Below are 8,132 nucleotides of genomic sequence, written 5' to 3' on the forward strand. Positions count from 1 at the left end.
ACTCCGCCGCCGCCGCGCGCGACTCACCGCCGCCGGTCTGTGCATTCCAGAGGAGTGACGTCGTAGCCGTGGTAGACGCACTGGCGCCGGCGCGCGCTCGCTGTGCAGTCGCCGTCTGACACTGCGCTGGAGCCGCTGCGCTTCTGACTGGCGTTTGTGTGTGGTATTGGAGCAGCAGTAAGCATGACAATCAAGCTAATCCTTGACAATCTAGACAACCAGGAAAGCTAAGAATAATCAGCTGAACCTTTGCTAACGCTACGTATATCCTGGCATAGCCGAGCTAAGCCACTGCAACATTTTTGATTGTCCTTATTGGTGGTTTTTGTGACGATAGTTCCACACACACATTCGCGTATCACCGGTTACTAAATCATGAATGAATGGCTCATGCCTCCTTAAAAATGCCTCATACCCCCATAAACGCGGCCTCCCCATTACGACGACAGAAGAGAAGGGAAATTCTAAGCTGGAATGATGAGCGTCAATGTAAAGTCCCCAGATTATCTGCTCTTTTCACACAAAAGCAAAAAAAATATCAAGAAATTTTACGTCAACGGATCCAGCTGTAGAAGAAGTGGCAGGAGCGCGTTCGCGCGGTTGCGCTGCTCTCTTGGGTACGGACGGACGTTTCACCTAGGCATATACAGCTTCTCTGTAAAAGAAGTAACGTTCGTATTTTTAGTTTCATAGGCCGCATTACTGCAACGCCAGAGGTGGGGAGGTGACGGGGCGAGGGCAATTTACCCAAGAACCTTACTTTGTATGTCTTATGACTTGGCTTGATTCACATCCTCCTGTTGTTGTTGTCGCCTTCAACATAAGACACGTACCCACGAGGGGGGATTGGCCATGGTTTGCAATGGAAAGACAAGGAGGTTTAAAAAAAGCCGGCAGATCCCACGCCCCGTGGGAGTCGATGTTATGCGGAGCGGTGTGCCTGGAGCCTACCAAGTTAACGAAACGACCAGGAAAGCACCGAGACGTAGGCGGCGGTGAATGTCATTATCGCGAGCAGCCACGCACATGCTACCCTAATAAGGAGAACGGTATGAAAGCCCCGCTGGCCTTACTTTCGTGTGTGTGTGTGTGTTTTCTTTTATTTTTTCGCTTCTGAAAGACTACCTCCGATGTGTAATATTTTTGCTTTTCTTGCATGGGTGCAACCCACTACAGAGGGTAGGGCGACAGCCGACAGGAGGGGGGCAAGAATATAAAAACAAGTTGGTAAACAATGTCATTTACGATGGAATAAATAAAGAAAAGTAAGCAATCATTACGTTCTACTATTGCAATACCCCTACCACAACCAGCAATCCTTTCAGACGGTTGCCAGGTTTCATTTCGTGACATCACTTCGTTTAATGTATCCGCCAAATTCTCGCTACTGATAATGGTATGTCATATATATCCTGAAGATTAGCTCGCTCCTTCGATGCATGAGTTAGCTGAAGGCGTCTGAAGCTTTAAATGCTTTGGTGGAGCACTCTGTAAGGCCAACTTTCCTATTCTCCCCCTATGGCCGTCGCGGTACAGGAGGATAACTCTTTATGAACTAACGCTTTTCGAAGAATGTTTTTTTTTTGCTGCGATTCTTCGCATATAAACATGTTTTTTTGGGGGTAGGGGCTTTGCTCGTATCGCTTACAATCTTTAATTGTTCTCATTTTGAACAATCCATTCGATTCTTGGGCAATTCCTCGTAGTGGGTGCGGGCCAAAGGCTACTTGGCTCGCACCAACAACACCTACTAAGGCGAACGACTGCAAGGAAAGCAGGAGGAAAAGGCTTTATTCGAGAGAAATTTCATGGTTTTGTAGATGGCCGCTTGTCTGCGACGACCTCTCCCGCCCAGGCAATGATTGCGCTTTTGTAAATTTTTTTCGCGGTCTCCCATGTCGTTTTCGTGGGAGCTGGCAGAAACTCCCTGGGCGGTGGAAGGCTCTCGCATTCCCAGGGGATGTGGTTTTGGTTTGCCCATGGCATTTTTATCCCAGCTTTAGCATAAAGTGGCCCGAGGGTTAACAAACCGGGTTGCGGAAGGAAAGGAAGCTAAGGCGCTAAGCCTCCTCCCCTCCCGTCAGCCACATCTTCTCTTTTCCCCATAACGCGAAAGGCCGCCTTCTACGGAATGTATCCGCGTGTCCCAAGACAACCATGTGATCGGTGGAGCACCGGCCGCCGTTCCCGGGCAACAGTCAGCTCATCGAGGCCATCACCAGGAGGTGCCTTGACGTGACGCCCGAGGCCGATTGAGTAGCTACTGGTGCCGGTGAGGCTCGCAAGCGGAGATTAAAGATTGAGGTGAAGTACGAGAGAAAGAGAGTGAGAAGGAAGAAAGGGTTAAAATGGACGTTCACCAGATTAACCGTTCTGTTTCTAAATGGCTGCACTAGGGGATGGGAAAACGATGGAAATGATGTAGATAGTAAAAGAGAACACGCCAGAAGAATATTTCCGCACAAACAGAAGAACGAGGAAAACTACGAAGTGTTCCCGTGGATCAGTTAGACGTGTTTCTAGCTGAGGAGAGCGCGGGAGAGAATGACTTATGTCATATGTTTGGTGCCATTGAGTCGACACTAATTCGGCCTCATGGACTGGCGTCGTGGTGCAGAAGCGACACAACGTGTAGAAAAAAGGGTCTGTACGAATGGAAGACAACGTAACTCCGCCGCTGTGGCCATAGAGTTTTCAGGAAAGATAAATCGAAATAAATGCGGTTATCATAATGTTCGCGCGAGTCGCATGTAAGGCGGTTCAGCTTGAATGGGAATTAATGATAGTTAGTATTACATGGATTTACTAAACATCGTCCGTGCGTCTTCAGATTACTTTCTGAGTATGAGTATTGATCATTTTCAACCAAAGATTGTGTTATCAATAGATGAGTTTGCGACGATTTATCCTTGCATACAGAGTCTTATCGTTTCACGAGAGTTTTAAAAAATGTCGCTTTCTTCGAAACTTGGAAAGATATAGCGCAATATACAGCTACAAGCATACGTCTGAAGCCACCGACAAGATGATTAGAGAAATCCATGCATTACCTATAATTTCCGTGATAACTTAATAATCGAAGCGCCAGATTTCCTTACAGTGGGTATAGTAAGAAGCTTTATGGCTTTTATAGCGCAGGCGTGACGTTATATGCAAGTATCAGGACTCACAAACTACAAGTGATGGTCGGCCAGAGAGGGCCAGAAGACATACAGGAAGCTCGTTCAGGAAGACATACAGGAAGTCGTTCAGCTGCTGCGTTTAATAATGCTCAGCATTCCTTTAGCCGACAGGACACTGCGAGGTCTTCCTTAATATTGCCATCACTGAAGAACTATCTGTGGTGTTGTTGCTTTCTCTTTAGCGTCATGTAAGATGCTGTTGAGAGACATCGGTCTGATTATGCTTGTACAGAAACCAGGCATTACATCTGAAATAATAAAACGGAAGCATAGTATTTTTAATGTTATGTGTGACGAAAAACATGCAGCGAAGTTATCGGGCTAATATCTATACTATGCACACGCCACCCGGGGAGAGGGACGCTTTCGGGGTGGGTCTGCTCACTTAATTGATATATGTGAGGCTCCGTGTATTGAGCCAATCAAATCTCGCAAAGAAATGGTAGAGTATCTATGGCAGCCTCGAATCCCAGGGATTAGGGTTAAATTACCCGAATTGTCTTAACAGCTTAGCACACGGAAAATATCCGCAATTAGATAGTACAATTAGTGACGAAAGACAAAAGATTTGGACAGGCATGAAATGACGTCGCAGTTTCGCCCGAAAGGCGAAACATCAATTGCGAGCTATACGAAGTAAGGATAGTAGTTTTAACGGCCGTATTAAGTTGTAAATATTCACTCTACTAACTAAATAAACAAGCACGGTGTCACGCGCGCACAGGTAAACATGAACACATCTCGCTCGATGACGGCGGAAACTCGTCAAAACGCTGGAGTGAGAAAGCGGGCCAGCGGCAGCGAGCAAATTAACCATCGCGCTGGCTCTCGCTTCATCGCGAATTAAACGTCGAAAGTGCAGTGCATACGAAGCTACCGTTACTCGGCGCATGCACTTTGTCCTCATCGCAGATCGCTTTGCAGATGAGGTCCCTGCGGGCGCACACGTCGGCCACATCGCAGATCGCTTTCAAGCGCACCTCCGTGAGCAGCGGCAGCGGAAGCAGAACACCCCCGCCCCCGTCTCCATCGCCTCCTCTCCGTGCCTTGCGCGCGAACGAAGGCCGCGCGCTACCAGTCTCTTTCCTCTATCGCGTGCGCGAGATGAAAGGGGCCCTGAACCACCCTTCCGGCTTCGTGAAATAACGTAGTCTGCGGGTAGCATACTGCCACCAGCAGTAGTGGGTACAGTGCTAAGAGGCAGGCACGGACAAGAAGAAAGAAGTGCGCGTGCTTCTCCGCCCACTCGATAGCCAGCCCCCAGCGCCGTGTTTTTCAGGAGCCGCTACCCTCAATAAACGTCGCGTCGCCAGTTCTCTCACAAGGCGCGTGACAAAGTGGTGGAGGTGCTGGGTATTCCTCACCCATGTCGCAGACCCCTTCTGGCAGTGGAACCACTACCCCCGTGCCAATCGATACGCCGGTCCACCGGGCCAGCCGCAGGATCCGGGGACTGCCTCCTGAAGACCCCGCAGCGCTTCAGACCATCTCAACCGGTATGGAAGGCACCGCAGTGACGAACCGGTACACGCTTCAAAATCCACGGGTTCCAAAGTCGTTCCATGGCAAGGCCTTCGAAGACGTCGAAGACTGGATGGCCGACTTCGAGCGCGTGGCCGAATACAATGACTGGGACGACACAAATAAATTTCGAAGTGTCTACTTTTGCCTGGAAGACGGCGCGGTCACATGTTTCCAAAACCGTGAGCAGCAACTGACGTCGTGGCCTGAGTTCCGCCGTCAGTTACTAGACGCCTACGCCAGTGCTGATCGCCGCGAATAGCCGAAGAGCAATCCAGGTCCGCGTTCAGCTTCCCAACGAAAGTGTTACCACGTTCGTCGAAGATATGACGCGCCTCTTCAGACGAGCAGACTCGGGAATGACCGAGGACAAGAAGTTGCGTCACCTGATGCGAGGAGTGAAGGAGCAGCTCTTCGCTGGTCTTGTGCGGAGCCCTCCGAAGACTGTCGCCGAATTTTTATCTGAAGCTGTAAGTATGGAGAAGATGCTGCAGCAACGATCGAATTTCTATGAGCGGCAAGTGAACGTGACATCCACCACCGATATTTTCACGGCCCCCAGAAACAACGATGACCACCTTCGCGAACTAATCCGCACTGTCGTGCGCGAAGAAATACAGAAGGCTTTCGGCACGTCACAAGCGGTGGTGAGCTCTATTGAGAGTGTCGTCAAAGATGAAGTTCACCGAGCGCTCCGGTCGACCTGTCCTCTTCCTTACACCGCGCCTGCACCTACTGAACACCGCCGTGCGACCTACGCGGAAGCCCTGAGACTCCCTGCACCAACGCCGCTGTTAGTTCACGCGGCTCATCCGGTTACGCTTTCATCTGCACAACCGGTACCATACATCGCAGAACGACGCGCGCCTCCAGCGTTTCCCTCCGCCGCTCCTCCCGCTGTGGTTCCGCCGACGATCGACGCATGACCCCTCGGAAGTCGGATGTTTGGCGCACACCGGACCGTCGGCCTCTGTGCTTCCACTGCGGTGAGGCAGATAATTTGTACCGCCAGTGCCCATACCGATGTCTCGGGTTGCGGGGATTTTCCACCTATACTCACCGCCACCCCGACTTGGCCAACGACCTCAGGAGATAGAAGATTACCTTGCTCAACAACGCATGCCACCGTCTACCGGGCGACAGTCACGCTCGCCGTCACCACGGCGATTTTCACCACCGCCCCAGCGATATTCCGGCACACGATCACCAAGTCCCCGCCGGGAAAACTAACCACAGCGACCTTTGGGGGCGAGGCCGCTGACAGTCGACACGCTGAAGACCTCGGATCGACGCGAACGAGCGAGGACACCGACACCGATCCGACGTCAACTGCAGATGAACGGAATGGCCGGCTTTCGCTCGACATACCGGTGGTGATCGACGGTTACGCGGTTAGCGCTTTAGTAGATACCGGTGCGGACTATTCCATCTTAAACGGGAAGCTGGCGACGTTGCTGAAGAAAGTAATTACCCCTTGGAATGGCTCGCAGATTCGTAGGGCTGGCGGTCACGTCGTTACTCCACTGGGAACCTGCACGACAAGAGTTCGGATTCGAGGATCGACATTCGTGGCGAGCTGCCTTGTCCTACGCGTATGCTCCCGTGACGTCATTCTCGGGGTTGATTTTCTCCAAGAATACGGCGCTGTTATTGACCTACGGGGAGGTGTAGTCACCTTCTCAGCAGACCGAGCACTCGACGGGTAAGACCACAAGCGTCGAGACGACGCCCTTCGTGTCTCCAACGAATGTGTTACGCTTCCTCCGCGAACCAGTGTCCTAGTCGAAGTGATGTGCGGTGGAATGCGCGAAGGTGAAGTGGTCGCTGAAAGTAACTTATCGCATCTACTGATGCAAGGTGTTTGTGCTGCTAGAAGTGTGCTGCAGCTTAGTGATAGCCGTTCCCAGTTGCTTGTCACCAACTTCAGTAACGAGCATCGACACCTGTTCCGCGGTACTTCGATAGCGTTTGCCGAGGAAATAGAGCACGTTGCTGAATGTTTTACCCCTGAACCAGTGAGGATGGCTGACAAGTCACTAGGCAACGTCGACATTAATTCAGAGTTATCTCCAGACAAACAGGCGGCACTGCACGAGCTCTTGCTTGAATTCAGGGAATGCTTCGCAAGCTCGTCTAAGGTACGCCAGACTTCAGTTACAAGGCACAGGATCATCACCTGCGACGACGCACGCCCGATACGCCAGCAGCCCTACCGCGTGTCGGCAAAGGAACGTGAAGCGATTCGTACGCAAGTACAAGAGATGCTTGAAGATGGCGTAATCGAACTTTCTAACAGCTCATGGTCGTCCCCGGTCGTTCTTGTGAAAAAGAAAGACGGAACGCTACGCTTTTGCGTCGACTACCGGAAGCTCAACAACGTAACTAAAAAGGACGTGTACCCACTGCCGCGTATCGACGACTCGTTAGATAGACTGCGGCGTGCCCAGTACTTTTCGTCACTCGATTTGAAAAGTGGATACTGGCAGATCGAGGTCGACGAGCGAGACCGCGAGAAAACTGCCTTTGTGACTCCCGACGGCCTTTACGAATTTCGAGTGCTCCCTTTCGGTTTGTGTTCTGCCCCAGCAACCTTCCAGCGAATGATGGATACTGTCCTCGCTGGATTGAAGTGGCATACCTGCCTTGTGTATCTTGACGACGTAGTTGTCTTTTCTGAAACATTTGAGCAACATCTTCATCGCCTGCGGCATGTGCTAGAAGCGCTCCGATCGGCTAATCTCACGCTTAAACCAGAAAAGTGTCACTTCGGTTATGAAGAGCTCAAGTTTCTCGGACACGTCGTCAGCGCCAAAGGAGTTCGACCCGATCCCGACAAACTTGCCGCTGTAGCAGCTTTTCCTCCTCCTGCCGACAAGAAGGCCGTCCGACGCTTCCTGGGCTTGTGTGCGTATTATCGCCGCTTCATCGACAACTTTTCGAAGATTGCGGAACCCCTGACTCGCCTTACCAGGGATGACACGCCATTTGCCTGGACGCATGAGCAACAGGCGGCCTTCGCTGAACTACGACAACGCATGCAGTCAGCACCCGTCCTGGCTCATTTTGACGAAGAGGCTGACACCGAGGTGCATACTGACGCCAGTAACATCGGCCTTGGCGCAGTACTCGTCCAACGTCAAGACGGCCTTGAAAGAGTAATAGCTTATGCTAGCCGCTCGCTGTCCCGTGCCGAGGCGAACTACTCTACCACAGAAAAAGAGTGTCTCGCGGTCGTCTGGGCGATCACGAAGTTTCGCCCTTATCTCTACGGCCGTGCCTTTAAAGTGGTGACAGACCACCATGCTCTATGTTGGTTGGCGAACATACGCGACCCTTCAGGCCGACTGGCACGATGGAGCTTGCGGCTACAGGAATTTGACGTCACTGTAGTTTATAAGTCTGGCCGCAAGCACGAAGACGCCGACACGT

The sequence above is a fragment of the Dermacentor silvarum genome, chromosome 7 (assembly GCF_013339745.2).
Source record: "Dermacentor silvarum isolate Dsil-2018 chromosome 7, BIME_Dsil_1.4, whole genome shotgun sequence".
Lineage (NCBI taxonomy): Eukaryota > Metazoa > Arthropoda > Arachnida > Ixodida > Ixodidae > Dermacentor > Dermacentor silvarum.